Raw genomic sequence first — 16,855 nt, 5'->3', positions numbered from 1 at the left:
GATAATAAAGCGGCCCTTGGCTGAAATGGTTTGTCCACATACATTAACCCTGTGTAACGTTCACATTAGGAGCTTGTGAGTGTGTTTGCTTGTGTGCAAGTGTATGTGAGTTGCTCAGTGAGAGAGAGAGAGAGAGAGAGAGAGAGAGACACCCTCGCAGAAGTTCACATATGAATGGTCTTGTGTGAAAAGGAGGATGAATTGAGTCAAGCTGACATAGCATGCCAATAAGCTTTGTCTCATTTCCAATGCCGTATTCATTTGTGACACAGAGAGATTTATTGCATGATTGACAATTATGAGAGGGTGACCTAGTTCTTTGTGATGGAACAAAAATGGTTTTCATCAGTTGCCTTTGCTGTCTTTTGCATTGTGTGTGTATGTGACGCTCCCTGGTAAAGAATAGGGATAGCCTCCGTGCAATGAGATACTTTTTCCCCCCTCCAACTATTGAAACTCATGCATTTTTCTAGTAATGGCTTCATATATTTTGCATAGAATCACATCATCCACTATGTCTGTTCCACAGCAGAAAAAATGAATTTGCTACCCCATTAAGCAATGTGAGCTGTCCAAATGGATCACGTTAAAGTGACATTTTTACGAATGCTCTTCAATCTCTAACTTTGGTGTGGAAATAAAAAGAAAAGGAAGTCATTTCGCTGCCTGTGAGATATATATATATATATATATATATATATATATATATATATATATATATATTCAGCACACACTAGACCATTTCTACCACTGCTTACTGTACTTTATTACTGGCTGTTTTATTGTTGTTACCTGATCACTCAAATCACAAATACACTCATCCTTTTACTGTTGTGACAGTCAGTCAGTAAAGGGCTTCATTTGTTCCTTACATTTCCTAATTCTTTTACTCCTTTATGGTTCAGTCTACCTGTCTATTAGCTGTGTGTTTTGTGTGTGTGTGTGTGTGTGTGTGTGTGTGTGTGTGGGTGTGTGTGTGTGTGTGTGTGTGTGTGTGTGTGTGTGTGTGTGTGTGTGCGTGCGTGCGTGTGTGCGTGCGCGTGTGCGCCCAGTCAAGCTTAGATTACTACGACTGTGAGGAGGAAGTCTCTGCTCCTCCTGGGACTCCTGCTTGACTGGCCCCACAAATGATACAAGCCAGGGTTTAGTTGGGAGTTAATATCCTGCAAAATTGTCCTGCACAGCCTCGGCAGAATGTGGATGATTAAATGACACAAGCATATCAAAAACATTTTTCTCAGACTAGTGGCTGTTAAGTGTTGCACCGGTGCAGCCCGTCTCCCAAGGTTACCATTAAAAAGAAAGGAATATTCAGTGGGAAGTGGGTTTCATTGAGCTGTGATTGTGTGTGTGTGTGTGTGTGTGTGTGTGTATGTGTGTGTGTGTGTGTGTGTTTGTGTGTGTGCACCTGTATGAGTGTGTGCGTGCATGCTTTAGATGTTTTGTGTAATGCCCCGTTTGAGTGGTAATAATATCTCAATAGGATATGAGGGTCTCGTTGAGAGGTTTGGTAGAAGGTTGAGAGGACATATGCTAATTGTGCCTGAGAAGACTCAGAAACCCATCCCACAAGAGTTTTCCTTGTAGACTGGATGCCAGACTTCTCTCTGTAAAAAAAAAAAAAAAAAAAGGCTTGAGGCTTGGCGATCCATTTTATTCTTTCTTTTTCAAAGGATGCAATGCTTTGTTTTAACCTCCGCAGGAAAGGAGATGAAAGTCAGTGTAATAAAGCCAAAAGGTCTTTCTGTAGTTATCAAATGGCCTTTCACTCCTGACCTTTAAGATGCCACAGTAGGAACTGGAGACAATGCTAGAAATACAGATCAGATTTCAGAGATCAAACACCTCTTTGTATAGTTTACTTGCATGGGGAAGAAAGACCAACCTTTCACAGCCCATCATTTGAACACAGGGAAAATAAAACCCAAAAACATTTGGAAAAGAATGAACTGCCTTGTCAGCGCCTGCACAGATCAAACACTTAAAAAGCTAAAGTAATGCAGCAACGGATACATTTGGGTTCAGAGGCATTTCTTTATTTCTTCCTATATCTGATATTCTCTTGCCACAGCAATGGGTTTTGTGGACATTCATAGTCATCTGGGACTTGACTCTTGAATGTGTGCATTTACACATGTACATTTACAGTACTGTTTGCGTTGATATTTACATTAAAATGTATGTCATTGGCATATAATAGAAACCTTTTCCCACAGTTGTGCCGTTTGCTTTTCCTCTTGTTGCATGTCAGACAGGCTAATATTATTTCAATTGATGCTGTCCACCAGAAAGCTCTTCGCTATTCATAATTAGAAAAAAACAAACCAAAGAATGGTAAAGCTTTAGATTAAATGTGTGTGTGGCTGTAATATCTCAAGTCCACTTCACTTATATTAACAGCAGTCAGTTAATCTTATGTTTCTGAGCTGTACTTGCTGTACTCTGAAGTCGTAATGCCTCAATTTACACATATAATCATTTTGCATTGATATGGCTACTGCAACACGATTTATATTTGATAGTTATATGTGTGACGTGGGAGTTTTAGGATTAGGCTATTTGAAATGACAAGCTACTGCATTGTAATGACAGGCCTACAATACCCAGCATCCCATTTTTTCAATCACGTCCATAGACGGGCTGACAGAGTGCTAATCATGCTCTTAGATGTAGAATGTTATCAGGATGCATGATGGCACCCAGCATTCCTGTCATTCTCGACATTCTACCAAGCAGCACTCGCACTCTGAGCGTGGAGTGTCGTTGCCTGTGGACCCTGAAGGGCTCTGTGTAAGAGGCCCAGTCGGGGCCCTGCTGGGCCAGGCCTGTTGACAGTTCCTTGGCCCTGTTGTCTCAGCAGGAAGACATCAGTTGGAGCAACAGAGAGGCTGTGGATCAAGGCCGTCTGGTCAGCAGAGAGAGTGGAGTTGGAGAAGATTAGGCTTCACCCACGGGTAATTGTGTTCCCAGAGCAGGCCCGAGCCCGTCGGCCTCAGTATTGTTAAAGGGAAAGGTCAGGTCCAATGACCAGGCTAAGCCTATTAAACAACCTGCACAGCTTCGTCCTGGAAACCTGACTGTGCTTTCTCTTAACTACCGAGCAGGGGAAAAATCAGCTTTGAACAGCTGAGGTCGGCCATATCCTGATGTGAATTGGAGCCCACAGCTAATTTAAAATAATATAACTGTATACTCCTATGAAAGCATTGCAATCATGTTTCTTTATAACACTAGGCAGCACTTTCATATTGCATGTTTCATTTTCTAATGTACCTAATTGTTTTACAGAGCCCTCAAGTATGCTGTACAGTATGTGCGTAAGGCTGCCGGAGGTTTGCTCTGACAGATCCTACCAGTGTCGAACAAATCCTCACATTTATATCCTCTCAGTACTAAATGCTTATGTACCGTATTCATAAGGTCGTCTGAGCCCCAACACACTCCCATAAGTCTCCTTTAGCTGTAGTGATGGCTGATGTCAGGGATGTCTGCTGAATGAAAGGAAACACAGGCAGATAGCGTTTGATCCGTGATGGAGATGAGTCCACATAGGAGTAGAGCTAGTGATTAATAATGGTGCATCTGGGTAAAAAGGATGTCATCCCCTGGACGTCTAATGAAAGCTCTTGAACATATCTGGGAGAGGCGATATGTTGACAGTGGATGATGCAAATGAGGCTAAATGTGAGAGGAAACCTGAAATGAATCACCTAGCTGTCTCTGTGGCGTTTATGTGTGTGTGCACGCGTGTGTATATATGCTCCGGCTAGCAGCCAGCCGTTTACGCCGTACAAAGCTCGGTGTGACACTCTCCCTCCTTTGTCTCAAACTGCTAACTGTATTTAATTTCACATCTTATCGGGCCGGGCTTTGTCTGTCTGTGAGTCTCTGCACAGTGGAGGCGACCCCCGGAGATAAACTCTGTCAGGCTCTGGGGTGATTTATTAAATTCTGATTTCTGTGAAGGACTTTAATGTCGAGGGGGTGGGAAGAGCGGGTGGGTGGATGGGGGTGTTGGCGGGAGGGGGGAGAGGAGGGGAGGAGGGTGGCGTGGGGGAGAAAATATGTCGCAGGTGTCTCTGCCAGCCCCGGGCACTGTTCTCTCTCCATTACCAGTATTGTTAGGTATAGAGAGGCAGGAGAAAAGAAAGAAGTAGGAATCTATGCTGAATTTCCTGTCTTTGTTGTGGCAGTGGGCTTGTTTTTTCCCTCTGTTCCAGGACAGAACAGCCGTATCAAATCTCACTTGTTTGGACTGGAGATAGCGACTGGAGTGTGGAACGTGGGTTAGTTTCATCGAGGGCTCGACCCAGCTTGGGTTTAACGGTTATATTTTAATGCTTCTCCTTCTCTCCCTCATGACACCTGAATGGGGCTCTAACCCTCCATCCAAATATATTAGGTAAATCCTTTGACCTTATCGGCCTCCTTATCCCCCCTGATATTTGAAAAAAGCCCGATGTCAAGACGTGTGACATTTTTTGAAGCGTTCAGCAGATTTTATGGGCAGCTTATTACAGCCTATCTGGACCCAGTGCTTCAATTTAAAATATTTTCCTGTTAAGCACACTTTACAGGTCAATTGTGACTGTGCCGAAGCTCAACATGTTAATTTTAATATCATTTTATTCATCTCAAATGTATCAGCTCCTCCCCCTCGAAACCTATTTTACATTTCTCTTTCATATCACCTTAATCTAAATGGATGTGTTATCATACATGGATCTCAGAGGAGGGGATCAAATAATGACTGTCAGTGGTGCATGGTAAACTGTGTTTTTGAACATAATTTAGTCCTCTACATTATAAAATATGCTTAAAAGCTAAATCACAAGGTGCTTTTCACATGACCCTTCCCTTTGTGAGAACTGTATTTTAAACAGAGAACAGAGCTGTAAAAGTGATGTGTTGCTTCCTCTGATATCTGTGAAGCAGTTTGATCAAAAGGTAATATTGGTGATGGGTGCTGCTGGTTCTTGTCCCTTACACGTTACTTCCCAAAGGGCTCTTTTCCCTCTGACACCTCGATTCTCTAAAGTGATGAGGGGATGATAAAGAGGTGTGGATTCCATATATTTATTTATTGCTCGTATTGAAGAAGTTAATAGAAGACCGTGGGCTGTGATGCGTGAAGGGGACAGTATGGGACAGGACTTCTTGTCTTAGATGCAGAACTATAGAAATCCAGGCTGAAGGCATACATCAAACCACACAGACGTGCGTGTGCACAACTACCCACACAGACACCGATGCTCTATATGAAATAGTTAACCCCCTCACTTTCTTTCTCTTCCCCTTTCTCTTTTCAAACCAGGGCATATCCCACTCTCAGGGTGGCTATTAAATCAACCCGAGAAGATGTGTTTGCAAAGCCAGAAACTCAATCCTATTTGTACTTCTACAAAACTAAACAGCCAGAGCTTAGCAGTCCCCCCAAAATAGCTCAACAAGATCAGTTTAAATACACTTTCTCTCTTGCAGAAGCAGAGTTTGTTTGACCTAGTATGCAAACCCTGGTTAGCAGGTTTGATTGAGTGGAGCCGGGGATCTTAGGGCCGGCTCCTCTGATACCTACGTCTCCCTGTCTCTATTGTTCTCTGCAAGTCAGCATCTTTTGTCTTTGCCACTGATTTGTCTTTTGATCTGTGCGAGTGATTTATCTGCATGGAATCGTTTTTCTCTCTGTTCCCCCCTCAGGAAATTTGGAATGAGGCTGGCCTAACCTTGCCAGGGCCAAACAAAGCCCGAGAGCTGATCTCATGTATTTTGATGCTGTTTGTGAAAACGACACACACACACACACACACACACACACACACACACACACACACACACACACATACACAACTCAGACTTTGAGAGAGCTAAAAAAAAGAGAGAAAAAAGCACCCTGATGGTGTCTGTTGTTTTGTGTTTTTCTCCAACAGATGTGAGTACCTCTAGCTAAATTTACATTTGGAAGTGACATGTATTTCAAACTCGAAATTATTAAATGGTAGCGAGTGGATTTAAGTGGATACTTCTCATGCAGGCTACTAGGCCGCTCCACACAGAGACCCTCTGGGAGCGTAAACTCTGCTCGCGGTGGCTGAGATCACCAGGTAGGGCTAATGGAACGGGGACCGTGATGTCTTCCGACTGCAACAGTTTTCCCTCTGTTTGCCTGGTTAAAAAACGCCAGAGGTTGGGGGGATTGGAGTTGACAACCCTGAGGGGATTGGAGCTGTTTGCCTTGTGCGCTTTTTTTTCCACCCGCCCTCATGTGCAGCTGTTATAGCGTATTCCCTCCTCTTACCAGCTGCCAAAGAGAGAGAGACACACACATAGAAAGACAGAGAGAGAGAAAGGGAAAGAGAGCCTTAGTGAGAGGGAAGGGTTGGAAGAGTGCGGGGGGGGGGGGGAGTAAACACAACCACTCAACACCTGCTGCCCGGTGAGGAGAAAAGGTGTGTGCAGGAGAGGGGGGAAACAGAGATAGGTGGTTAGGGAGAGCCGACATGAGTACAAAAGCCTGAGAATGTGTTAATGTGGGAGTGAGGATTGTGAAAATACGAAGATTAGAGGAGAGACAGGTGGGGGGGTATGCAGGTAGGCTACAGTATCACACTCTAAACCTTTGGTATTCTAAGTGCTCCCTCATGCGCACAGTCTGGTTATCTTTAGTGGTAATCTTGGAAAAATATAGATGGATATCTTTGTTCCAAAGGCAGGAGTCTCATTGCTTCAGATGTTTATGTGCTTTGATCAACATTGTTTTGGGGTTGAGGCCCAGCGTGTTTGTCTGAGATCTCAGAGAGAGGAAACTTTTCCTCAGCAACGCTAATTATTTTTCCATCACCACGCCGTCACCAGTGAGAACTCTTCACATCCACATCGCCTCCCAGGCAGCAAATAGAGCACGTAACACTAGGAAAGCACAAAGCTGCTGTGAGTGTGTTTGCACAATTAATGTTTCGGAGATAGCTTTCTTTCTTCAACAATTTACTGGTGAATTTAACAAATGCGGTAGAGTGATACCATTCAGACATTAGCGATAAAATCAGCACTGAAAGTTTGTGCATGCGAGGGTATTTGACTCCTGTCCAAAATATGCATATGCATTTAAATTGAATGAAGTAAGCAATCTTTTTAATCAGCCATTTTCTCTGTATCTGAGAAGTGCAGAGTTCCCCCCTGTTCCGTTTGGGACCGAATTGTCAATTGGCTGACATTATCTAAACAAGAAATATTAAAACTAATTAAAGAAATGTCTCTGTAAAATCTTGATAAGGCTGAGGTTATTTTTTTTTTTTCTGTCTCTCTCTCTCCGACTGCTGCACTGTGCTCTGTTAGGAGACTTGCCACAGGCTTGTCTGAGCAGAGGAAGTTATGAAACTCCTACTGCCATATCATTTGCACAAGGAAGTTTCAGCCTGTTCCTCTGGCTCTGTTGACTGGAGTCCATAAAACAGCTTTATTAAAAATGACACCATTCCACTCTGTATTTGCTCAGTGGCTGCTCATCTAGATTAGGTCACATGTCGCTGTGTAGTGTGGCCAACAATAGCCAGAGTTTATGACAGATAGCAGCTGTCTGGACTGTGTTGTGATAACATATTGCATACTGTACATCTCTAAATCTGCTGCCTTCTCATCGAGATAATCTGCTTCTGTTTTAAACAGAAAACTGTCTCGACCACAATTCATAAGCAAGTCAGCGCTGTTTCAATTTCCTGTAACCAACTGCACACGATAGTAAATCATGAAACTGAAGTGACATGGTTAACGCTGTACCAACTCCACAGAATGTGTGGCTTGTTCTGCAAAATTGATGTAACACTGTTACTATTGCACAAGTAGAAAACTCAAGGTAAATACTTCAATGAGGAAATAGCCCTATGTTTCTCAACCAAAGCACAGTTTCATCTTAATTAAAGGCCCAAAATCAGTACAATCTAGGTAACACAAAGCAACGTATGTTTGTGTGCACTTACAGGAGTGCTTGTGTGTGCATGCCCATGGATGTACTGTATATCATAACACCACAGAGGGAACGCAGAAAGGGAGGGGTTAGCATTCAGAATTATGTTATGGCGTCCTCCTGTTTAGCTTTTCCCAGAGCCCCAGGCGACTGGAAGGCATCAAGGACACCTGGGTGCGACTTTATTAAAGTATGAAATGAGAGGTCAGTGACGCGACGGTCCCACACATGACATCCTGCTGCTGGCCCTTTCTTCCCTGCCTCCTCCCCTCAGCCCAGGGCTCTGATGACTCCTCTATGAAAGTCTGTTTCATTAATCCCCCTGAGGGACCCCTCAACTGCTCTTTCTGCCGCTGATAGAAATTTAATTCCTGATAGGTCTGTTAGATGGAAGCCGCGTCTATCAAGGCTTTTAATTAATGTGGCACTACTCTCGGTGTATCACAATGTTTATCTGAAATTCATGACCAGGGCGAGGACGGACAGGATTGTTCAAAGATGGCTTGTTTTCCCTTTTTGGTTGAAATGTGAATTTTAATTAGACGCGTGTTACTCTGAGGGGTTGTAACAGGGGGCTCTGTGCTTGTAACAAGGAGGCATGTGTGTGCATTGTGTGTGTGCAAGGTAACTGCGCGCTTTATCTGTTCACTTACTGTCACACCTTTCGCTTGTGTTTATTTTTCTTTATTAATGCTCCAGTTTTTTGAAGTAAAACAATATTGTGAATAGATTCAGGAAACTACCTACAAAAGTGCAATTGATTAAATTCTTTGGGCTTCACTGTAAATCCAGAGCCTGACAATGGGCTGGCCCGACAACTGTTTGTACTGGCAGGCTATTTCCAACCTAATAGCTTTACAGTATCATTGTCAGCCTCTTATCATGGCAGGCACAGCCCTTTCTGACACGCTGACACCTCAATGGTGTGTGTGTGTGTGTGTATATGTGTGTGTATGTGTGTGTCTTTGTGTGTGTTTTTCACACTTGTTTGCATGCAACATTATGTCTGCAAATTATTTGAATGCTTAGATTGTAAATACAGTATATGTATAAGGGCTGTCAAAATGAACACGATAATAGTGAGTTAATGCAAATTTCATTTTAACAGCAATTTTTTTTTTCCGCTCCATAGTCTGGGTAATCAGGAAGCGATGCAGCAGTAACATTGTAGATGGCTAGCAGAAACAAACCTCCTTGAGCAGAAATGGATAACGAAAAGGGTCTTTTGAATGGCAAGTTCAGTTTCAAAGCCCTTCCAGATGGTTCTCTTGACAAGACTAAAGTTATTTTCATGTACTGTCGACCACCGGAGTACTTTGAGTCTCAAATACCACTTGCTGGCCAAGCATACGGCTGATGCAGAGAACCCTCCTCCCCCTCGCCTAAGGCAGGCCACGCTGGATAGTTTGCAACGGAGCCGCCTGGACAGCTCTTATGGGCTTGAGTGTGCCATATTATGCTTTCAGCATATCTTTTGAGCATACAGTACTTTTGAGGTTCTTCTGGAGAATATTCTACACAGTATTTGTCATTGTTTTGAATTATGGCAATAATAATAAATTTGCATAAAGCAAGCATATGAATCCACTCCCATGTTGATAAGGGTATTAAAAACTTGAAAATATAACTTTTGCACTACATTTAGAACAGATAAAAAGTGTGCGATTAATCGTAAGTTAACTATGGACAATCACTATTAAATATTTTAATCGATTAACATTATATATATATATATTATTATATTAATATTATATGTATACAAACTTGTTTTGACAATAAGTACATATATATATATATATATATAAATTATATATGTCAACTGTCAAAACAGGTTTGTTTAAGAAAAGGATTTTCTGCCCTCGTTAGCAGGCTTGCCCCTCAGTGTGGAAGAGAAAGTGTGACAGATAAAGGAGAGATCATGAAAAGCCCATCTCCAGCTGTATCCTCAGTCTCTAATAGCGTGGACAGTACCTTGAGATGGTTCTGATGGAAGATTATTATTTGTGCAACACACTTGTTAGTGCCATCCTTATCCCTGAGTCTCATCCGTGTTGAGGCTAATTTGTATGCTGTCCTTAATGGTTGTGTTTTGGTTAGTTCTGAGTAGCACAAAGCCTTTAATTGTGAGGTTTAACATTTTGCAATTAAAATCTCCCCTCATTGCTCTGAGGAATGAATGAGCCGTCTTTGATGTGCTTTAATCAGTCAAGATGTATTGTAGTTTAAGAAGCATAAAGATGCCAGATACATTTCTGATTTTAAATTGACACACTCTTCCACCTTTGAAGATGATAGTTTCTTTTCTCCCCGCTGGCTGAAAGCAGCGAAAGCTCAGTCCCTTGAACCCCATTCTCAGATTCTGGGGCACAGATCTCTATCTCCCATTCTAAAGTGGCCAAACAGGATTAGGAAGAGAAGCGCTTCTATTTCACCAGGACCAAGGAAGCGTACACAATGATTCACCAGAGCTTGACTAAAGATCTTAGATGCACACTGTGACTGTATCAGCTGTTATTTTCTCACCTGTTAGAGGAGCTTTTAGTCATCCTCTGTAAGACATGCTGATGTGATCAAAAGAGCATTTAAAAAAAAAGAAAAGCACACTCACAATACAAATTCTTATTTAGATGTTTCTAAATTCCTGTTGCACCATTAGCAAATGCTGGGGAATGTAGATCTAGGTATCCTTGTTTTGCTGTATTGTTGTTGAACAAAAAACCTAATTAAGATCAGAGGGAAAAAAGAAAAATATTCTTATTTGAGAAAAAGAGGTGGTAGTTTGATGAAGGCTGATTGGAAGCATCTGGAGGCGGTTTTCAGAGGACATAACCCTGAGTGAGCAACCTTGGCATTTAAGGATGGCCTGCTCCTAGAAACTAAAAATCTTCCAGCAAGCAAATTAACGGGAGCAGGGACTTGGTAATAATGGAGGTTCTCGGCTTTTGTTTCACCGTGACAGATGGACAGTGTGTGCTCAAATTGAATTTGGCTTTAATTGCATTGTGGCGTTTATAATTTATCTGCTCCACAGATTTTGTTTACAGGTTTATGGGGTCTTGAAATGTGTGTTTGCTCTCTTTCCCTCTCTTCTACTTTTCTTCTCTTTTCTCTCCCTCGTTTCTGTGTGTGTGTGTGTGTATGCGTGTGTGTGTGTGTGTGTGCGTGTGTCTGTGTACGTGTCGGCCAGATCCTTTTTCATCCTCCGCTACAGCAGGATAAAGGACACTGTAATTCTCTGAGAGTGTGGTGTTCATTACCGTAGCAGTTTGCCCTCCAGGGTGAATGTGTTCAATAAGCGAGATTGTCTTTTTTCCAATATACACTTAAACGGTATAAGATTGCAAATGTAAGCTCTGTAGTGCCCGTCTGCTCCTATGCTCAATGCTCAAATCATTTGGATAGGTGAACACTATATAATCAAATATCTCTCCTTTTGAATAACTCCTGCACATGCACACAAGGACACCCATGTTACAAGAGGGCACAGTGGCACACAAACAGATCCATTCAGTTGCTTTGCACGTAAGAGAAAAAGAGCCTACTTGAGTTATTTTCTCTTGCGTGCCTGTGTTTTTCTACATATGTTGAAGTGCTTCTTCTGTATCCAGGTTGGTGATTGCTTCTATCCCTTTCATGCAAATAGCGTCATACACTCGAGAAGTAGAAAAAAGCATTTTTGTATTTCTTCAGAGAAAGAAACAGCTAAGCATAATATATACACTTTGACATGCTAAGCTTGACAAGCTATTTTTTGCGATACTGTGATTACTCAAATCTCATTCCAGACACGAATATAAAGCCAGTGCTTTGTCTCATTAATTTGTGCAATATTTTAGCTTCTTTTTCCTTTGGAGAGACTTCCTGCCACATCTCACAGTGGTGATAAAGATTATATGCTTGTCTGCTGCTCCATCTACCTTTTCTCTCCTCTCCTTATCCTAGCCTCTGCCACCCTCTAATTGATGCACCCCTGCCAATTTACACTTCAGCCCTGGCTCTGACCCCTATTAACTACCTGGCCTCACTCTCCCAGGGATAGCACTGTGTTCAGGGAGAATCCTCCACCCCCAATCAACTCCTTTTAAGACTGCCGCTAAACACATTTTCATACTAAGCCAGCGAGAGAACTGCACTTCACACTCTCGCCAACTTTTATCTGGATGAGTGAAAAGCATAAGCCAAGCTGTGCTGTTTCCCTAAATGCGCGGTGTCCCACAACACAGCAGTTTATCATGGCCAAGCGTCACGGTCATTTGACAAAGGTTATTTATTTATCTTTTTCTGTCCTCAGATTACTGTCTTAGTAACACTGCACCAGCCACTTGTCATTGTCTGTTTTTCACTTGTCCTAGATCGGGGGTATTTTGAGGAATGTCCGCTCTGTTCTCGGTACCTGTCCCAGAAGTCAGCCCATGTGGGTTGTGAGAAAGAAAAAGAAAGTGGCCTGTGTGCTCCAGCAGCATTCAAGCTGTGAGTCTCTATCAGCTATGGCTTACTTGAGGTAGGCTTATCTACTTCGGGTTTTTCTTGACCTGATGTTATGTCATCATGAAAGTTCTTTGGGGGTCCCGGCTCTGCTGATTAAAGGACAGCAGATAATTGTGTGTGTGTGTGTGTGTGTGTGTGTGTGTGTGTGTGTGTGTGTGTGTGTGCGTGCGTGCGTGCGTGTGTGTGAGCTGCTGAGTTTATATTTAGATGATATGGCCAACTGAAGTGGACATATTTAGAATAGGAATTGCTGGGATGGGGTCACTTAAGAGGGGTTAGTCACGTAGTTACATTTTTGCAGCAGACATGGTATGTGTACAGGGTAATGAAGTAGGGAATCATTCTGTGTTCTCGATTAACAGTAATCACAAAGCAATTGAAGCGTGAAAAATGAATTTGTTTCTTCCAATGCAGAACAGTCTCAGAACACACACAGCAAACTTATTAATTATACAGCGCTGTTGAGCTCACAGAATAATATTTTTTAAATGCTGTCATGATCATTTGTCTGCTTAATTCTAAGGTATTGCACATGGTTTCTTCCCATTAAAGTTGAAGAGTGAAAGAAAAACCCGGCAGTTAGTTTTAGCTTTTTCCCTCAGCTCCACTGAGTTACATTGCGGCTGTTTAGCCACTTTTCTCTGGGCAAATTGTTTTTGTGACCCATGGAATGTTAGAGGAAATGCTTCTTTCTCATTGGCGGTCCCCTGGGTGTGGAGGCCATGGCCCCTGTCATCGGCCCCAGTGCACACACAGACACACTCACACAGGCACAGACACACACACACACACACACACACACACACACACACACACTCACACTCACACTCATACACACACACACACACACACACACACACACACACACACACACGCGGGATCACTCTTCGCTAGAGGAAAGCAATCCACCACAGGAGAGGGACCTCCAGGCCTTTTTATAGCACCCCCCCCCCCAGACTCCCAGACGTGACATCACAACAATCAGAGATCAATTTCGGTGGTATTATCAGAACCACACAAAAACGCACAGTTATAAGATACCCACGTTCTTTCTCTTGACATCATTCTGTATTTACTGTTTTCCTTTCTTTTCTTTCAGTTTGTGTTATCATTAATTAACCCTTGCTTTGTACAAATAAACAGACACCAGACAGTGATGATTTTTTTTTTTTTTTCCAACCCCCTTAAAGAGACGTTAAAAAGTAATCACGAACGGTCCCAATTCGAAAAGGATTTCCCTAGAATGTGCAGTGAAATATGCTCCTCAGATCAATTAAGTGTTTACAGCCTGTAAGAATCAGCAGCACAATAGAGAAGCTGTCTCTTCTGGACCCTGGAGGCTACCGTAGCAATGTTTCATTAAGTGCACTCACTCCTGTGGCCCCCTATAAACACACATTAATTAAGGCACACAGAAACACAGCCTCTGAGCTTGCACTATGGTAATGATGATATGACCCCAAAAGGAGAGGTGCACCAGGGGTCAGGGAATAAAAGCAGGGAGCGTTTAATGCCAGAGCTTGGCTGATCCGCAGAAACATGGTCTTAACGGGTCCAATTCAGATTAGGCCAAGAGTTTCTTAACGGGCTAATTTAGATGTGCATGAATGTAGTTTCCAGCAGTGAATATGGCTACAGTGTGTGTTCTCCTCCCCTAAAAATAATGATGAGGGTCAAGATGACAATTTTCTTTATGTCAACAGTCAACTCCTGATATGATAATTTACATACACTGACAAAATGACCTAATACTAATATGGTAGTCTGTATTGTATTCTATATAAAACTAGAAAAGGTTATTATGCATTGTTGCCGGACAGAAATAATAATCACATCACCAAACATAATAATGATAATAATGATAAACAGAGGATGAGCATATGCTCTTCGACATGCTGCTACGTGAGATTGAAGATTTACAGAACTGAGAGCTGTACTTCATACACTAATCCAAAACTTACCTTGTAGACATGCTGCAGCTGACCTAAGGTCAGTGCTTGCTCATCCCTCATATCACTCTAGTTTCAATAGCAGTCACCTCCCATAGACAACTTAGGTAGATTTGACAGTGGCAAATCGGTGTCATCAATATGATCCCAAACATTGACATTTTCTTTAGTGGGCTAAGTGGAATGTCCCATCCCATCCTCTCAAAATCTGCAGCTAGAGGCCAGGGGGCTGGTATCCATCTTCGTAACAGTGACTATGTTGGAGGAGGAGGTGAAGGAAGAACAGGCGAAGAGATGGAGGGGAGGGAGGCAGCATGTCAATGAGCCTGCCCAGTGTCACTGAGCACCACACAGAACAGCCATCTGGAGAATCAAAGACTCCTACCATCTGGCTGCCTCACCCACTCTCTACCCCCACAGAATAAGAATCAACCAGATATTAGTTTGCCATAACACTCCTTGGCCTCTTGGAGGAAAAAAAAAGTCAGGTAAAACTGCATTCAAGTTAAAAAAAAAAAAAAGCCTGTCAACATTCATAAACACGGTAAAAGAAAACAGGCTGCGGTACACCTCTTTTTTTTTAACCAATGAGAAGATAGAATTGACCCTCATTCGTCAAGCCATCATATGCTAGAATCAGACTTTAAAATGAACATATGCACATCCAAACCTGATACTTACTAATTCCATCTTTGTCTTACGCGTTAAATCAATCTTACATCTGCTGGGAAAACATATGTTCATTGTTCAGATCTGCAGTATATATTTGAATTATGTATAGAAAAGTTTTGGAATAACCGTTTTTAAGATTATCCTATTGCTTTATAACAAAGAATAACAGCATATACATTTTTTCTTATTATATTTTAGTTTTGAATTTTTTATATTAAATGCTAATTTACTGATAATTAAAACATTTTAGTAGACCAGCGCTTGCCAAATGTGCAGAATTTAGGGGATTGCTATCTGTAAATCGTAGCCTCTCACATCTCGTTCAACGGACGTTCAAGGATCATTGAACTCTTGTATTTTTCCTCTTTTCAATGATGGTTTTATCCTTGATTATTTGCAGATATTAAAGCTGTCCAAGTCTTTAGTGAAACCCAAAGTTCTGCTTAAGGGACTTTAATGCGATGAAAACTTCAAGCGTAAAGGAGTTCTTTTACGTTGAATCAGTCTTGCTGAGTGGACCTTCAAAGTCTTGATTTAAATTATGTATGCTCTGTAAGTATGTATTTGGCAGGAAAGAGTGGGGAGAGGAGGAGGGATGTACGCTGAAAAGTCATCAGCCATATTCCAAAATGCCATTTCCGTGTTGCTGAGGTACCATTGTTTACAGGGCTTTGATGGAGAGGTGCCCTGATCGCCACTAGCTGTTTCTCTCCCTCTCTCTTTTTCTTCCCTCTCTTAGTTTGAGAGAAATCTCCTGACGCTGTAAAATGGGCAATGATGACATATGTGGATGCAGGCCTGTTCATATCTTTGTGGGGCCTTTAGGGAAATAAATATCTGAGAACATTCAGTGAAATGAAGCTCACTCAATAAATCACCATGACACAATAAACACTTCTGGCACATGAGCACCCCCCTACCCACCATCCCCTGGTGCCCAGCCCCCTCACACACACACACACACACACACACACACACACACACACACACACACACACACACACACACACACACACACACACACACACACTTTCGTCTCAGACACCACCTACCTCTCCCCGCCTATTCTTGTGCTACCAAATGGTGCCTCCCCACAGGCCAGTAAATCAAATCCCAGCACAAATACAGTGGGAATTTATTTGGAATGGGCTTTTGTTCTCTTTAACGTCTGATTGTTAGGCCGACTAGGTCGCATGATAAATTTTGAGCCGGTTGTTTCTTTGCCATAGCTGTGTGTTTGTTGCCCCCTGTACCTCACATGAATCATACTGCGTTTAAACTCCAGTCCTTTGCCCATGTATACGCAGTGAAGAAAAAGGCTTTTTTATAGGAGACATGTAAAGAAAGTGATCTGTCCATCTCTAGAAAAGATGGTGGTGCTTTACATTAGTCATAAAGTGTGTTTCTATCCACCTGTTTTTATGCGTGTTTTTCGCATAACAAAAAAGAAGGGAGTAAAAACATCAGAAATCTGTTTGTGATAAAAAATCTTTTTGTGATAAAAGCAAAATGCCACAAATTTCAATGGAAACAGACTTAGTGAAGTAATCATGACATACATGAGCCTGTGACTTAGATATCCGCTGTATCTTCCGCTCTGCTGTAGAGTGAAAAAAATATCAGATCTATTTTGAGCGATAACCTTCCCCAAATTAATACATGAAACAAACAATAATGCATATTTTGCCATCATGTTTTCCACATTGTTTTTGTTTGTTTGAGGTTTGACTGGCTGTCTTTTAATTACGCCATCTGGTTGCGCCCTCTTCTTCTGTAATGGTGTAAT

At 42.1% G+C, this 16,855-nt stretch overlaps 1 protein-coding gene across 10 annotated transcripts in view; it reads left to right on the top strand.

Annotated features, from left to right (window-relative positions):
• The window catches only part of dachd (dachshund d), a 122,422-nt gene that overhangs the window by 33,661 nt on the left and 71,906 nt on the right, over positions 1-16,855 (top strand). The gene's annotated exons all lie outside the window — the stretch shown is intronic.

The sequence above is a fragment of the Sander lucioperca genome, chromosome 8 (genome assembly GCF_008315115.2).
Source record: "Sander lucioperca isolate FBNREF2018 chromosome 8, SLUC_FBN_1.2, whole genome shotgun sequence".
Classification (NCBI taxonomy): Eukaryota; Metazoa; Chordata; class Actinopteri; order Perciformes; family Percidae; genus Sander; species Sander lucioperca.
This window is presented reverse-complemented; position numbering and strand designations above follow the sequence as displayed.